This window comes from Equus caballus, chromosome 1, assembly GCF_041296265.1.
Source record: "Equus caballus isolate H_3958 breed thoroughbred chromosome 1, TB-T2T, whole genome shotgun sequence".
NCBI classification, from domain to species: domain Eukaryota; kingdom Metazoa; phylum Chordata; class Mammalia; order Perissodactyla; family Equidae; genus Equus; species Equus caballus.
The window spans coordinates 126,701,153-126,719,726 of NC_091684.1; the positions used below are offsets into that span (position 1 = coordinate 126,701,153).

At 44.4% G+C, this 18,574-nt stretch overlaps 1 protein-coding gene across 2 annotated transcripts in view; it reads right to left on the bottom strand.

The window, feature by feature from the left end:
• The window catches only part of LOC138917134 (cytoplasmic FMR1-interacting protein 1-like), an 87,785-nt gene extending 69,522 nt beyond the window's left edge, over window positions 1-18,263 (bottom strand). For both annotated transcript variants that reach the window (XM_070231936.1, XM_070231938.1), the window contains exon 1: window positions 18,046-18,263. The gene's annotated coding sequence lies outside the window, so the exon portion shown is untranslated. The remainder of the gene's footprint in view (window positions 1-18,045) is intronic.
• Window positions 18,264-18,574: the final 311 nt, after the last annotated feature.

Sequence of the window (18,574 nt, forward strand, 5' to 3'; positions counted from 1 at the left end):
AGGGTCCAGGCCTGGTTCAGACTCCCAACAAGACCTTGGGACAACAGCAGGGCCCGAGGGGTGGTGTCACAGAGCTGCCATCCAGACACAAGGCCTCCTCCGAGCCTGAACAACCTTAGTCTGCACTGCCAGCTGGGGTCAGCCTGGTGCGGGACACAAGGCACAGAGGGGGGCCTTGTATTTTACCAGAGTAGAGGATAAACTTCTCTCACCATGGAGACAGATTTCTTTTCTATCACCATGCCCCTAGTACTGTTCTGGAAACAAAAAACATCTGAACCGCTTTCTGGTTGAATAATCTGCATGCATTTGAAGAAGGGCATTCACCTACCAGTGTACACGGATAAAAATGAAGTGTAGGAGGAAATAGATACCAATTAAGGCCAAACCCAGGGGCGATGGACATCAGCTTGGAGAGGGTGACAGTTTAGAAGGCTGGGTTAAAAACTCTAAGAGAAACAGCTCAAAACACAGACAGTAAGCAAACTTTTTCTGGTTACTTCTGTTTCCAAAACAGCCTCTAAATTTAAATCTTCAGCAAATCAAACATTTAAATCCAATAGATCTCACATATCCAAAAGGACTTCAGTAAATAGTTTCACAGAATCTATAACTTTTATCAAGGCAAGGTCTTAACTAGATAAATTACTGCCCACAATAACAGAAATAAAATTAAGATTGTAATGGTAGGTACCCGCCTATTAACAAATATTAGCCTTCCAGGGGCCGGGAACCAGACTGGGGGGAGGCGGAATGTGAGTGAATTGGGGTGGCGGCTAACTCAGCTCACAAACAGAACCAAAAATTGACCCTGAGGCCCTGGAAGGCAGGCAGCCCTGTCTGCAGCAGCTGCTGGCACCTGGAGGCCCGAGGAAGGGCTGAGGTATGGGGACGCCAACTCAGGGGCAGGACTCACGACAGTAGGAGGCAACGCCAGTGCCATGTGCAGGGGGGGATGGAGTCCATCAGTGACCAAGGCCCAGAGCCTCCCTCTAGGGGTGTCTGTGAGGAGCGTGGCCCAGTGTCAGACACAAGCAAAGTGAGGGTTGCAGGCTCCCAAGAGCCAGCAAGGAGGAGCTCTGCAAGGCACTATAATCTTTGTTTAAAATAGAAACTTTCAGGGCAGCTTGACACCAAGGTTGCAAAAATAGTGAAACCACAGGCGGGAAAATGCAGAACTGATGGCTCTGAGCTCATGTAGGCATCCTGCCTGCGAGCCCCCACAGTGAGGGTGTTTAAGTGAGAGCCGGGAAGCGGGTGTGGCGGGCAGCAGCTGGAAAGATGGTCTTCCCCGCATTTACAACTTGAAAGTATTTCGCTTATCAAACTCTGCAGCATAACCAAACAAGGACAAACTATGAAATATTTCTGCTGACATGGGCAAAGCGTACGCTGATTTTCTTCCTCTCTATATGCAAATAACAGTAATTCCCAGAAGAGTAAAAACATTTGATAGTTTTGTGCAATCTGTTCACATGTAAAATAAATCATCTGAGGAAGGGACACATACTTTATTGAACTATGCCTTTTTCTCTCCCACATTTTAAAACAATGTATCACCAACCTACAGGGAATCCAGCTTGTTTCCCCAGATTACCTGGGGCAGGGCAGGGGTGGAGCTGCTGAGATCACTAGGAAGTTCATAATGAAAACCAAACATCATTTTTTAGCCCGGCTTTACTACTGAGGAAATTCAATGGTTTTAATGCACAAAAAGTTCAAATTCCATTCTCAAAAGCACCACTGGTCTCTTTTGCAATTACCTCAAAAGAACTGCTGCATCAACAGAGAAACAAAAGTCAAGTTTGCCTGAAAATCACAAGGAGGTGAAGTCTCAGAGGGAGCTTGCCTGAGAATCTTGAGTCTCTTGGCCCCTCTCTGCAGGACACTGCTCTCCAGCCCCTCGTCCTCAGTCTGCAGACCCTGCAGCAGAAATCAGGCTGCCCCTGGGACAGGGTCTTCCCAAGACTGAGTGGTGTCTCTGCCTCCCCAATGCCTCCTCCCCAGGATTCCTGCTGCTGCCCCACTCGGTCTGACTGGCCCCTCGCCAACCTGGAGCACTCCAAAGCTGCACTCACGCCTCCACTCTTCTTTTTAATAATTCCTTTTAACTGTGCAAAGCAGGATTCTGATCACGTCACTCTGCTGCTTACATTTGCACTAGCTCCCTCTACCTACAGCTGTGGTTTTCAAACCACGTTCCATGGAACCCCAGGGTGCCCCATGATGGCAAGGGAGAGCAGCCTCACCTTTATCTATTTTATATACTGGGATGCCTCCTGAGATTTGTATGGAAAAACTACTCTGACCTTAAAATAAATCAATCAATGAAAGGCAGAAATGTGTCCAGGATCCTGGAGGGTAAACTCTCAATCCTGAGGTAAAGTCAAGGGCCCTCCTCACAGCCTTCAGCCTTCCTCGGCTCACCCATGCTCAGGCCCAGCCTGACACCGCTGTGCCCTGCTCTCCCACTCCCACCACTTCAAGCAGGTCCCTCAGGAAAATGGAAATGCTCGACACGGCTCCCAGCCGAACACCAAGCACATAGGTAAGCACCACAGAACCTGACTGACTGCCTGATGGATGCTCAGATCACACAGGATTCCCTATGGGGAGATGGTTGTTTGCCTCCATGGTCTGGGATCCAGAGAGACAGTACGGTCTACTAATTAATGAAGGTGTCTTTGTGATTGTGGTAGTCCTTCCTCTTTGACACAGAATCCAGTGCATGTCTAAAAGACATGAAGGGAAGATAAGAGTATGCCCAGTTGAGTACATTCTTTCTGGTAGAACAGAACCAACTGCAGCAGTCTCTGGCATTCAGTGGGTGGTCACACCAACCTTCCAACTAGACTCGAGGGCTCCCCATCCATGGTGACATTGAGACAGCTTCAAGCCCTGGGAGACTGAGCCACACACATGGCTGACACCCGCCACACAGGCCTGCCAACAAACCTCGAGACCCATCCTGCACCAGGATGATGACCTTCTTCACTTCACAGCAGAGAACTGAGCCTGAAGGGCCCTCCATGCTCCCCCAGAGCAGCACAGCTCCCCTACCTTCCAGTGTCTCACACCGTCCCTAAGACCCCAGCTCAGCAGTACAGCTGCCGTTGCTTGAGCAGTCCTGTCTGGAAAGAACAACACAGTGACTGCCATGTCCAGGAGGCCACGCATCACATCAGGGCAGTGCCAGCTTAAACACTTGGCAAAGTAACACCACTGTTCATCATTCTGGCCAGGCCTTCTCAGCCGTCTCCAATCCCTGCTGCTTGACAAGAAAAAGCCTGACTTGGTCCCCTTATGGTATGATGAGCTGCCACAGGCTAGATCTTGCAGGGGTGGAGGAACAGGTCCCACGAGGACCAAGCCCCTGGTCCTGCCTCTCCTGGGCCCTCCCTGTGTGCACCATGCCAGCCTCCTCAGGTCTTCTCCCAGGGTAGAGAAAGCTGTGGGACGATGACCAAAAGGCACACAGACATCACTGGGTCAGCCTTCACCGGGCACCCCACACCACCTGCGTGTGCCCTTTCTTCTCTCCTTGTCCACTCCCTGACAAAGCAAGGACCCTCGCCTCCCACATCTCCATCTAGATGTTTGAGTACGGCTGGGTGTCCACCAGGGTTCTAGAAAGCCCCACAATGGTTCTGGAGCAGCCCAGAGCGATGAACCTCCTCTCATTCCAGGCTCACCTCTCAAGGTCCTCCAGACCAGCTGTGACCCAGAGCCAGACTCTACCTGGAGTCCTCTGAGCTCCTCATGGCATTCAGCCTGAGATCAAGTCCATGACTTCGGTCACCACCTTACCTACACCCCACTCCTCAACTTTTACCAAAGATATTGCTGTTCAAGCCACTCATGCTGAAAGCGTCTGCATGAGCCTTGCTGTTTTCCTCTGTGCCCTGTGACCCCATGGTTCTCACAGAGCAGGTGTCACCAAAGGTCCCAGGTGAGGCAGGAGGTTTTCCCGCAGAGGTACCAACTCTGGAAGCGGAGAAGAAGTGGAGAGAAGGAGAGCTAGCTTCTCAGGGAACCAAAATTCTGATTCTTACAGCCGGCCACCTCTGGTCCTCTCCAGAACTGCAGGAACTCTGCCCAGGCCAGTGAAGCTGTCCTGTGGTTCCTAGCCTCAATGGGACAAAAGCAGAGAGCAGCTCCTTCACTGAGCTCCTGCATATCTTCTCCACCAACATAGAAATGCCTGCAGAGTCCAGAACACCTGAAGAAAGAAAAACACTGCGTGCAGCCTCCCCTTCCAGCCTGTCCTGAGCTCAGTCCACACAAATGTGGAGCTGGACTTTGCCACTCAAGCTTTGTCACCAAGACCCCTCCAGGCTAGATGGCGGCCTCACCTTCGCTTTCACAGTCTCACCAAGGTGCACCAAGGACTCAGACCCAACAGTCCTTCTGAACCTTCTTTTCATGTTAACCATTTAAGTTAAATTTTTCTCTGCTAGGGAAAAGCCTAAGATTACCATCTCTGGGCAGAAAAGTTCAGTATGTATTTTCGGATGACTTTCCCTGCAGCGCATCCCAGGAGGGGATTCTTCAATCACACTACTGTCTTTAAAGCTGCAGGTGATGATCCAGCAATCCCACTCCTGGGTCTTTACCCAAAGGAAACAAAATGACCAACTTGAAAAGATGTCTGTACCTCATGTTCATTGCAGCATTATTTACAACAGTCAAGATATAGAAACAACGTAAGTGTCCCCTGATGGATGAATGGATAAAGAAGTGTATATATATATACACACACACACACACACACTAAAATATTATTCGGCCATGAAAACGAAGGAAATCCTGCCATTTGCAACAACATGGATGGACCTTGAAGACAAGTGAAGACAAGTGAAGCTAAGTGAAATAAGTCAGACAGAGAAAGACAAATACTGTATGATCTCATTTATATGTGGAATCTAAAAAAAAATGAGTTCATAGATACAGAGGACCAATTGATGGTTGCCAGAGGTGGGCACGGGAGGTAGACAAAACAGGTAGATGGGGTCAAAAGGTACAAACTTCCAGTTATAAAGCAAATAAGTCATGGGATGTAATGTAGAGCATGGTGACTATAGTTAATAATACTGTATTATATATTTGAAGGCTGCTAAGAGAGGGGATCTTAGAAGATCTCATCACAGAAAGAAAAATTTCTTAACTATGTGAGGTGATGGATGTTAAGTAGACTCATTGTGGTGACCATTTTGCAATACATACAAATATTGAATCATATTGTACACCTGAAAGTAATATAATGGTATATGTCAATTATACCTCAAAAAAAAAGCCGCAAGTGGATTCCAGCAAAGCGCCCTCCCACAGGGCCTGCAGACTCCAGCACTGAGCCCCACCACAGCACCCACGGATCATTTTCATTTTTACTATTTAATAAATGGAACTGCATCTAAATATTTTTAAAATTTGCATTCCTTTTATTCTTACTAAGGTTGAACACATTTCTACACAGTAACTCGTGTGTGTGTGTATGTGTGTATGTGTGTGTGTGTGTGTGTGTGTGTGTGTGTGACTTGCCAGTTTGGTTTGTTTCCCTGTTACTTCATCCTTTGAAACCTCAGTAGTACTTTTCTCATCAACATGCACAGGCACTCACTATACTACTGACATTAAAGACATTAAAACTGTATGAAAGTGGCAGCAAAATTTTTTCCCAGGTCAGGCTACTTGCCTTTCTCAGTCATTGACTTTTTTCTTTGAAACTTCAGTTTTAAATTTTTACCAGATTAACCTTTTCAGCCTTTCCCTTTGGAATTTCCTCTTTCACTTCTAAATTTACCAAATAGGAAGAACTCCACTAGCCTGGCCCAGAGAAGGAAGCAGTTTCTGATCCACAGCCCCATCTCAGCAAACTGCTGACCTATTATCAGAAGTCAAACAATTGCCCATCTGAGAAATAGTTTTGAGGTAACAGGTAATCTCAAAGAATTAACTTAAAAGTAATATTGAGACCCATAAAAAGTTAAATAAACTGATTGATGGTAGGAATTTTTTTATTGGACCTCAGATGCACAATAGTTCTTAAGACCCTGAACTGCTCTCAACTTAGTTATGTTTAATAATGCCATAAAGACAAGTGAAACACTATCTACAACGAAAGCTGGGGTCCTGCCTGTGATCCACAGGGAAGCCCACCTGGGCATCAACCCCTTGCTTTCTTTAGTACAAGTTGCATCTCATCTCTACATATTCTTAAAAGGCACTTTTAAAATTTAGTCTTTATAAAAGTATATTATGCTATATATAATCGTCTGACTTACTTTTTCCATTGTTGTTATATCACCAGCACGCATCCACACTGTTATGTGTTGCTCCAAAGTGCTGTTTTGACAGGTGCATACTACTCCACTGAAAAAAATGGACGACACATCCAGTCTCCAAAGGCAGGTCTTTGTTACTGCGAACTGTGAGGAAAATTCCTGCACAAATACATGTGCAATGAATTCTCTAGGTCAAAGGTCAGTAACGTTTTCCTATAAGGGGCAGAAGTTGATAACTGTCCCGTAGGTATATAAGAGAATACCTTGATTCTTAGGAAATACACTGAGGTGTTTAGGGGCAAATGGCCTCAAATTTATGGTAAAGGGTTTTGTCTGCATGTGTTCTTTGTACTATTTTTGTTTTTGCAATGTTTTGTAAGTTTGAAATTATTTTAAAAGAGTAAAAATAGAATATTCCTCTGGAAACTTTTTGCAAACATAAAAGAGAAGGAATTAAAAATGTTCATAACAGACGTCATAAGTCCTTGAACGGAGGCAAGTTTCAGCGGCTCCTCATTGCCACGACCCTTGGTGGGTTATACACCTGTATTCACTTCAGAGTGAAACACATCTTTCCAACCAGAACACCTGCCTTAGAGATCCTGCGTCTGCCCAGAGGAAGGTTTCGCTCAGAGTCCTTACTGCTGGATGCAAGCTTCCCGATGGAGAGCTGGGCCCAAAATCATACGTCCTCAGGTAGGGCTGTTAGAGAGGCTCTCCCAGACAACTCAGCTCCAAGAGGGATCATGTCAGTACTATCATCCAGAATGCTTTAGACCACTGCAAAGTGTTGGCTTTGTTTAAAAATATAAATACTCCAAATTTCTAGCTTCAATTACTTAATAATTTTACGTTTCCCAGATATTTAGGATTTGAAAGAAATCAGCTTACAGAAAGCAGTGAGAGATCTTAAAAATGTAAAACCATTTCTACTTCTGGCCCAGAAAAAAGCAGCAAAACTCCAACACCATTTATGTTGTTAAAGAGAACTCCTAACTCTTGGAGAGAAGTCAGAAGCATTTATGAAGATGAAATCCTGCACGTGGGGTTTGCTCCCCAACAGTGCAGAGTGAGGCAGGGGTTACAGATGAACCGAGACTACCACCGAGGGTTGACAACACTATTTTCTGTGCCTCTGTCCATTTTGCAATTGCTCACAAAGAACAGTTTAATATACATACATACAAGATTTCACGTTTCGGGCTGAGCTAGAGTGTGCAGTCACCCCCTTGTCCCTGCAGTGATGAGGCCACAGCTAGTGGCTCTGCAGATAGGAGGAGCCCTGAGGCCTGACAGATAGCCTGGCAGTGCTCCTACCCACTTAAAAATGTCTAGTTTTAATTAACTACATCTTTTTTTCCAGTTATAATTAAAAAGTCTTCAAGAGGTAGGAGTTTTTTGCAAACAGACATTTTCAGGCTGCTACAAAGCTGATAAGGTGAGTACTTTATTCAGAGAACCATAAAATCCTAAGAATGGTCTCCTCCCGCCCAGCACCCCAGAGTCCCCAGGGAGCTGAAGTACGAGCTGGCTGACCTCACCCTGACTCGGTAGAGCTGGGGTGCTCTGGGCACCAGCATTTTTAACGCCCTGCCCACACCACCCCCTGTTGATTCTGAGGTAGGAGTCTCTTGGGCCCACACTTTGAGAAACTGTTTAAGGGCAGTGGTCTCCAAGGTGGGGTACACCATATAATCCTTTGAAATGATGGAAGAAAACACTAGAGCAACTGTATTTTTACCTAACAGGGACAAGGAATTAAGCCTCCCTGATAGTTACATACCTAGCCTCATGGAGCAGCAGAAGCCCAAGGCTGTGAGGGATCATGGGAGCCCCATGATTGAGGGGCCGGCCCAGGGGATTGAGAAGTGCTAATGGTAATAACAAGTTTATATAAATGAACTGCTATGGAATGAAGTGTGTCCCACACCCCAAATCCATATGTTGAAGCCCTAACACCCAATACCTTAGACTGTGACAGTAGGGGAGATGGGTCTTTAGAGAGGTAATTAAGGTAAAATGAGGTCACAGGGTGGCCCTGACGCAATACGACTGGTGTCCTTATAAGAAGAGATTAAGACACAGACAGGCACAGAGGAAAGACCATGTGAAGATACAAAGGGAAAACAGCTGTTTATAAGCCAAAAGGAGAGGCCTTGAGAGAAACCACCCCTGCCAACACCTTGATCTTGGCTTTCTTGCCTCCAGAATTGTGAGAAAACAAATTTCTGTTGTTAAAGTCATCCAGTCTGTGCTAATTTGTCACAAGAGCCCTAGCAGACTAATACACAAACCCTTTGGAAAGATTTTGTTCCTGCCAAGATTCTGGGGATGGAGGGAGTCAGGAGTACTGGCAGCCTCAGACAAGAACAGGCCCCCAGTACAGTTAACCACCGCCTCACCTTGCTCCAAGTGTGTGGGCCTGGGGGTCTAAAACAGCTGGCACAAGGCTGTCGCAACCAACAAGCAAATACAACTCTGCCTTCTACGACTTGGTGGTGTCTTTTTCAAACTCTATTACCTAATATTGACTGTGCACACTTTATGATTGACCCAACATGCCTGGACAGAGACTCTGCTTACATTTACAAACACAGACACCAACTGCAGAAGATACTCAGAGACACTTTAGGGATGGAGCGAGCAGCCGAAAACGACTGGGACGTGAAATGCTGTGCTTCCCAAAATCACCTCTTTTAATTTAAACTCTTCAAGCAATCTGAGGTACGTGGAAGCATCAACTTGGGCACGTGGGTGGGGACATGGGACAAGGGGACAGTGCTCCCCCATCACCCCTACCTGGGACCTGTTGGCTGAAGGGCAAAACGCTGTGAACCAGCATGAGGCTGCAATCAGCAGGGAATCCCCAGTTCTAAATCTTGGAGAGCTGCACAGAACGTGAAGATAGCCTGGACAGACCACAGCTAGCCCAGGTGGCTGAGGGACCTGGGACAACTTACTTGGACTTCAGGTGTGTGCGTCCCCTCCTGTGGTTAACGGGTGATAACAGGACCTTCTGGGACAGCCAGGAGGGCTGTTCAGCAGGGGTGCAGTAAATGAAATCATGAAGCTTCCGAGGCGCAGAGTTCTAAGCACACTTCCAAACACTACACCATCCTGGCTAACTATGCAGGAATGCACCTGACCTATGTAAAAAGGGAGAATTCAGAGGGAACTCGAGCTTTCATGGTCGGAGTCTACAGGAAAGGTGTATGTGGGGCTGCATCTTTGCACACACCTCCCAAGGCCCACAGGGTCACAGTGCCCGGGGCCACCCCACCCTGGTCTGTTGGGGGACCCCCAGGATGAGTCACATCCCAGAGGTCTGATAATACAGCACATCTCCCCTCCTTTTTTGACCTTGGAGCAAAATCAGGGCAACTGAGAGTTCTAGAAACTTAGCAAGAGCCCTTTCAGAATTGTAACCAATTCCACACAATCTATGAGGTAAGCCCCAAATGTGCAACTGGAATACAAATGATACAGAGAGAACTCAGTACAGGGTCACATGGAAGTGCAGGCAGGAGGCCACATCTCCTGTGGCTGTTGTCCCAGAACTCACCATCCTGGCAGAGGCACCCTGAGTGGACTGACCCAGCTCTGTCCACCTCCAGTGCAAGCTGAGAGGGTTACAGCTCCTCATAGCTCTTAGAGTGTGCAAGTCTGACAGTGACGATATGAAAGGACATGTTCCCTTTTCCTGGTGAAGGGAGGGTGGACGTGTTGATTCTCCCTTTACTCAGCTGGCAGCTCTACAAGGCAAAGCCCCTCTCCCCGTCCACCCTTTGCATGGTGCTTACCTCGCAGTATGCACTCAGCCAATCTTTGTTGGAGGCAGCAATTATCTAAAATGCAAATTACTACAGTACAAAATAAAAATTACCTCCTGTGATGGTTAATTTTATGTGTCAACTTGGCTATGCTACAGTATGATCTAGTTTTTGATCAAACACCAGTCCAGATTTTGCTGTAAAGGTATTTTTCAGATGTGATTTATATTTAAATTGGCAGACTTTGAGTAAAGCAGATTATGCTCCATAATGTGGGTACACCTCATCCAATCAGTTGAAGTCCTTAAGAGAAAAGACTAAGGTCCTCCAAAGAGGAAGGAAATCTGCCTCCAGGCTGCTTGAGCTGCAGCATCAGCTCTTCAGTGGCTCTCCAGCTTGCCTAATCTGAATTCAGACATGCCAACCTCAACAATCATGTGAGTCAATTACTTTAAATAAATAAATCTCTCTCTAGATATAAACATCCTATTGGTTCTCCTTTTCTGGAGAATCCTGACTAATACACAGCTCCACCCCCATCAAGCAAAGGAAAAAACACAATTTCTGTGTACAAAAACCTGATCAGTGCGGCATAAAATTCTGGCTATGAAAATCAGGTTTCACGACAGAATACAATGCTCTCTAATTGTTTTCTCCCGCTGTGGAGCAAAATCCACCCAAGGGAGAGTAAAGAACAGGGCCTGACAAGTTTGGCTAGTGGAGTATCTGAGTTATAAATACAATTCATACATATGCTGGTTTCAAGGTCACAGACGCTATCACTGTCCATTTGTCTTATTCACAACTAAAACATCTGAAAGCCACAGTTGAAGGCCTATCATTTCTGTCACCACAGCCATGCACAGAGGTGAGGCAGAAATGATGAAGTTGGATGGGGGAGTAATCAGGTAAATGAATGCTCAGTGAGCTCCTGCTGAACAGCACAAATGCACACCAGGCTCAAACCAACACAGAGGTAAAGAATACATTCCTGTTTTCTTGAGCACATGTTCTGAGAGGCCTTTAACACAAAAAATTCATATCAATGCAAATCTTATTCCTGGAATGCTCTGTAATCCCCCTACTAGATAATCTGAAATCAAGCCAGAGCTGCCATGTTTAAGCCCCACTCATGGCCCCAGGTTCTCCACTGGCTCCTGCACAGCTGCTGTACTTAAACCCCCCATTTGTAGCCAAAGGTTCTCCAGATATAAGATATAAAGAGAACAAGTAATAAAATGGCAGATGTAAATCCTCCCACATAAGTATTCACATTAAATGTAAGTGGACTAGACAGTTAAAAGGCAGACATTGACAGAATGGATTAAAAAAAGAACCAATTACATGTCCATGACAGACACATTTTAAATTCAAAGATACAAATAGAGTGAAACTAAAAGGATGGGAAAAGATATACCATGCAAAGAGAAACTAAAAGTGAGCAGAAGTAGCTATACTAGCATTCAACAAATATCAGGCAAAACAGACTTGAAGACAAAAATTGTTACTAGAAACATTATGATAAAAGGGTCAATCCATCAGCAAGATGTAACAAGTATAAACATATATTCACCTAACAACACAGCCTCATAATACATGAAACTGCAGAGGACATGATCTTCTATGCCGAAAATCCTAAAGATTTCACAAAAGAACTGTTAGAGCTAATAAACGAATTCAGCAAAGCTGGAGGATACAAAAGTAACACACAAAAATCAGCTGCATTTCTATACGTTAGCAATGAACTATCCAAAAAAGACATTAAGAAAACAATTCAATTTACGATAGCATCAAAAAGAAAAAAATAAGAATAAATTTAAGCAAGGAGGTGAAAGATTCGTACACTAAAAGTTACAAAACTGCTGAAAAAAATTAAAGACACAAATAAATGGAAAGCTACTCCATGTTCACGGATTGGGAGACTTACTATTGTTAAGATGACAATATAACCCAAAGCTATCTACAGATTCAACGCAATCCCTTTCAAAACGCCAACAGCAGTTTCTGCAAAAACAGAAAAAGCCATCCTAGAATTAATATGAAATCTCATGGGACCTAGAATAGCTAAAAGAATTTTGAGAAAACAACAAAGTTGGAGGACTCACACTTACTGATTTCAAAACTTCCTGTAAAACTACAGTTAACAAAACAGTATGGTAGGGGCTGTTGACCAATGAAATAGAGTAGAGCCCAGAAATAAAGCCTTGCATATATGATCAAATGATTTTCAACAAGGGTGTCAAGACCTTTCAATGGAGAAAGGACAGTCTTTTCAACAGACAGGGCTGGGAAAACTTGATGCCCAAATGCAAAAGAATTAAACTGGACCATTACCTTATACTACGTACAAAAGTTAACTCAAATGAACAAAAAACCCTAAACATAAGAGCTAAAACTATAAAACTGTCAGAAGAAAATATATGGAGAAAGCTTCCTGACACTGGATTTGAAAAAGATTTTCTGGGTATGACACCAAAAGCACCGGCAACAAAAGAAAAAATACATAAACTGAACATGAAAATTAAAAACTTTTGTTCAGCCAAGGACACTATCAACACAGTGAAAAGACAACCCCCAGAATGGGAGAAAATGTTTGCAAATCGTATATCTGATAAGGGATTGATATCCAAAATATATAAAGAATTCTTACAACTCAACAGCAAAAAAACATGATTAAAAAATGGACAAATGACTTGAATAGACATTTCTCCAAAGAAGATATATAAATGGCAAGTAAGTATATGAAAAGATGCTCAATATCACTAATCATTAGGGAAATGCAAATCAAAACCAGAAGGAGATACCACTTCACACCCATTAGGATGGCTATTATCAAAAAACCAGAAAGTACAAGTGTTGACTGCTGTAGAAAACAGTATGACAATTCCTCAAAAAAACTAAACACTGAATTACCATATGACCCAGCAATTCCACTTCTGGATATATTCCCAAAAGAAGTGAAAACAGGGTCTTGAAGAGATATCTGTACACCAATGTTCACAGCAGCATTATACAATAGCAAAAGGTGGAAATAACCCAACTGTCCATCAACAAATGAATGGGTAAAGAAAATGCAGTATACACATACAATGGAATATTATTCAGCCTTAAAAAGGAATTAAATTCTGATACATGCTACAAAATGGATGACCTTGAAGACATTATACTAAGTGAAATAAGCCAGATACAAAAGGACAAATATTGTATGATTCCACTTATATAAGATATCCAGAATAATCAAGTTCACAGCCAGAAAGTAGAAGGGTGGTTACCAGGAGCTGGGGGAATAAGGGAGTGGGGAGTTAGTGTTTAATGGGCACAGAGTTTCAGTTTCTGATGATGAAACAGTTCTGGAGATGGGTAGTGGCGATGGTTGCACAGCAATGTAAATGTACTTAATGCTCCTAAACTGTACACTTGAAATGTTTAAAATAGTAAATGTGAGGTCATCTATATTTTATTACATAGAAAACATCAGGTAAGGAGATTTCCTCAATTTATTTTTGTTTTTAAACATTTTTTAAGCTATTCTAGTTTATTTTATCCTTCACATAAATTTTAGAATCAGCTTATCTTTCATCCATAAAAACATCCTGTTGACGTTTCTTAAAAAATTAAACATAAATACCTTATGACCCAGAAATAACACTTCAAGATTTCTACCCAGAAGAAATTAAAACATATGTCCACATAAAGACTTGTACATGAGTCTTCACGGCACCACTATTCATACTGGGCAAAAAAGTGGAAACAAACAATAGTTCATCATCTGGTGAATGGATAAACAAAATGTGATATATCCATACAATGGAATACAATGCAACCAAAAGAAATGAAACACATGCTACAACAGCAATGAATCCCAAAAAACATTATGCTAAGTGAGAGAAGCTGCACATAAAGACCACAAATTGTATACTTTCATTTATGTTAAATGTCCAGAAAAGGCAATTCTATAAGAGACAGAAAGTAAATTAGTGACTAGCTTCAACAGGGGTTAGGAATGGGGATTAACTGTCAAAGGTCACAAGGGATCTTAGTGGGTTGATGAGTATGTTCTAAAACTGGATTACGGCAATGACTGCACAACTCCATAAATCTTCTAAAAATCACTCTACACTTAAAGTAGGTGAATTTTATAGTACGTATATTATACCTCAATAAAGTTGTTTAAAATATTTTTTGCTAGGATACTTGATTGGAATTGTGTTAAATCTATAGATCAATTTGGAGACAACTGACATCTTTACTATACTGAGTGTTCCAACCCACAACCATAATACGCCTCTCCATTTATTTACATGATCTTTGATTTCACTCATTAGCATTTTGTAGTTTTCAGCATACAGATCCCGTACGTGTTTAATTAGATTTATATCTAAGTATTTGATTTTTTTAAAGGTACTGAAAACGGTATTTTTAAATTTCACTTTTTAACTGTACATTGCTAGTATATAAAAATAAGATTGACTTGTATGTGTTGACTCTATTTTGTGACCTTGCTAACCTCACTTACTAGTTCTCATAGTTTTTTTCATAGATTCCTTGGATTGTCTATGTAGATAATCATGTCGCCTGCAAATAGAGACAATTTTATTTTCCCTTTCCAATCTGCATGTCTTTTATTTCTTTTTCTGACCTTGTTGCACTGGCTAAAATAAAGTTTTAAAATTACATACGTGTCATTAATCCATGCTATACCTGTGGCTGCTAAATTTTGGGTGCAAGAAAGAGCAGCTGGGACAAGTTAGCTACTTAGAAATGGACACTATAAAATCCATTTTTCTAATATAAAAGCTCTAGAAAACATAGCACTAATAGTAACTGTTCCTATATCATACGGTACTTTTCCCATACTATCTATCTTGATCTTCATAACAATGTAATAGGTACATTTTCCATGTTACTGAAGAAGGAAAATGGGCCAAGGTAGGCAAAGCAAGGTGCCCACCTGGGCTCAGGTGATCCTGCTGGAGCAGACATCAATAACAGTCAGAGCAGCAGACTTGCCAGGACCCACTAGATCTCACCTGCTGAAGTCTCTGTCTTTCTTCCCACTGGCTAGCTGGGTGGCCCCGGGCACTGACTGAGCTGACCTCTCTATAAGCTCGTGCTAGTAAAACACAGATCAAAAGCCAGGACACAGTCATACAGTGAAAGTGGCTGAGGGAACACTGGCCCACCTGGGGGAGTGGGAGGCAGTTGAGCTCCTGGAGTAGCACCTGAGCAAGCAAGGTGCCTTCAAAGAATCATAGGTGAGTCATTCAGTAGGTGTGTGAGAGTCAGGTCCCAGGGTCTAATATTTTGGGGAAGGTATTTTTAGCAATTCTTTCTAATTTTTAACTCAGAGTGTGTCAGTGAGATGGTTGGATTCAAAGTCTGGCTCTGCCACTTACCAGGCATGTAACCTTGGACACATACTTCATCCCTCTTTGTCAGTTCCCTCATCCATAAAGTGAGAATAATAATTGCACCTACCTTTGAAGGTTGTGAGAATAATTAGTATGTAAAGTACTTAGCAGTTTACAAACTATAGCCCACTGCCTGTTTCTGTAAATAAAGTTTTACTGAAACATGGCCACACCCATTCATTACATATGGTCTATACTGCTTGGTGGTTCAACAGCAGAATGGGGTAGCTATGACAGAGACCATACGGCCCATAAAGTCGTAAACATTCACTGTCTGGACCTTTACAGGAAAAGTAACCCTGGCTTAAAAAAACGCTGGAGCAAAGTAAGTACTTAAGAAATGTTAGCTATTATTTAAACCCAAATTCACTTCCAGAATAATAAACTTGAGTACGTGCACAAAGATATAGACACAAGCAATGATCACGGTGATGAGAAACGTGAAATAACAGTGTTAAACAGGATGCTGATTAAATAAATTATGGTACCTCTATATATTAGAACACCATACAGATAGTAAAAAGAATGAGGAAAATCTGCATATATATACTATATATGCCAACATGTAGAGATCTCCAAGATCATTAAGCGAAGATCATCAAGTGAAAATGTATGAAGATATACGCAATATAATCTCACTGTTACCAAAAGAACACAAAAACCAAAAACTACGTGTAAGAACAAAAAAGGCTATATACTATGATAGACATATTGAGAGAATTAGTATACATCATTCTCTGTATAGTTTAAATTTTTTAATGAGCTGGAGTTTTGTAATTTTTATCATAACTTAAAAATATTATTTGAATCTCTCTGGTTGTACCTTAGAACTACACTTTTCAAAGCTTCATGTCTTTACCACTCAGGGACAAACTAAAGTATGGTCAGTCTCAAATGCATTATGCTAAGTGAACTAAGCCAGAGTCACAGACCACATATGACACTCCAGAAAAAGAAAAACTGTAGGAATGGAGAACAGCCAGCTCAGTGGTTTCAGGAATTGAAAATGAGGGGGAGGGTTGCCTACAAAACACAGCATGAAAGAATTTGGGAGCCATGGAACTGTTCTTTATCTTGTTTGTGGTGGGTGTCACACGACCCCTTGCATTTGTCAAAACTCATTGAACTGTACGCCAAAAAGTGAATTTTACTATATGTAAATTTAAAAATAAGTTCAAATAAAACACTACAAAAAAGAAAAAACCTCGGGGAGTAAATTTTCTTTGAGCGACCTACCAGCATACAAACATATAGGAAATGTTTCCACCACGATTCCCTGTTTGCCTGTCAGAGAGATGATGCCGCTGGGGAAGAAGGCAGCAGCAAATCGAACAGCATTAGCACCCATCTTCCCACTGAAATCCTACAAATGCATACCTTCAGTGGCCACGTTTATTTAAAGCATGATTACTTCTTACTGTGCCTGCATAACTACGCTTTACATGGAAAACCACTAACGACCTGCAGGGATAAGGGAGACGACGCTTGGGACCCTCCCTGGTCCGAGCACAGGAGCACGCAGCGTAGAGGCTGCCACCGCCGGCTCAGGAACCTGGACAGGATTCTCTAGCACAATCACCACGCTGCTCCGAGTTGGTGACGAGTTGTCAACCACAGCAATCTGAGCTACAGAGTCGGGTATCACTGCTGCTTCAATCACAAATCATTTAAGGAATCATGTTAGACAATGGCCAAGAAATACCACCGGGCTCACGAAGCTTTCCTGCAAAACCCTGCCCGATGTGGGCCACATTACCCTCTACTACTAGAAAAGAAACACTCCAAAGTCCCAGTCGACCACAGAAGCGCAGATCACCCAAGACTGGGTTTAATAAGCAATCGCTATCCATCCCGTTTACACATAATACTAGAGTGTACATGGTCCGCATGCCTCTTTCAGCTTAAAAAACGCTCCTTAAACCCCATTTCCAAATTACTCTTCAGCTCTTTTTCTTATGCCCTCAATGTGCTGCAAATTAAGCGCACGCATTTTAGGCTTAAAATACACAATTCATGGCTGCGCGGAACAGCGCTTCCCACGTAACAATCCTGGTTCCTTAACAAAGCCTCAAACTCATCTCTCCAAGAATCTGAAAAATGATTTCGCTTGGCCAGTCTCCCTCATTTCCTCCGAGAGGGACACAAAGCAAAAACTGGTTCGGATTTTGTCGCACGACCTTCGTGCAAGCTTTCTGCCCCTTACTTTCCAACAATAACTGCAAAACACCAACGTACCCCTTCCCACTGGAGCTCTGCCACGTGCCGGGGACGCGGGAATCCGGGATCTGGGGGCGCGCGGTCAGGAGACCGGGGGCGGGGGACGTGAGAGCCAAGGCCGAGCGGACAGGGAGAGCAGGGGCCGGTGGTACGAGGGTCGGGGGTACAGCGGCCAGAGCCGGCGTGCGGAAGCCGAGGCGATCCGAGAGGCCGCGCCTCCGGGGAGGCCGCACCGCTGAGGGCCAAGTCCTGGCCGCTCGCGGGGCCCCGGCCCGGCACCGCCGTCGCCCTGCCCGACCCGGTTCAGAGGGCGGCCAGGACCCCACGGGGGCAGCAGGACGGGGCGGGGGCAGCAGCGTTTCTCACCTGGGTCCGCAGCAGCAGCAGCGGCGGCTCGGGGGTCCGGAGCAGGCCCTGGGAGTTTCCTGGCTGAGTGAGTCACTCGGGCGGGCCGGGAATGCGCCAGGAAACACCCGGCCTCCTCCCCTTCCTCCCGGGGCGGGGGCTCTCCCGGCTCGGCCTCTTCCTCCCGGCGCTCCTCCTTCTGAGCTCGGCCGCGGCCCTGTCTGCTCCCTGTGTTCCCTACGCACTTCGCGGCCCCCGCCTCCCGGGAGCCCGCCGGGGCACGCGCGCCCGACGCCGGTCAGTGGGAAGACGCCCGAGCGGGGCTGGCCGCGCTTCCCTCCAGCTGCCGAAGGTGTTCCCCAGGGAGGAGAGGCCCCGAGGGTCACCTGCTGCTTTATGCGACCTCAGCTCTGCCTGGGACCGCGAGGGGAGGAGGGGGGCAGAGAGATCAGCGAGGGGCTTCCCCGTGGTAGCCGCCCGGCACTAGGCGTAAAAGGAACGGGGATTTGTACCCTGTTCCCAGGGCTCCACGGGGTTTGTGCGGTGGGTG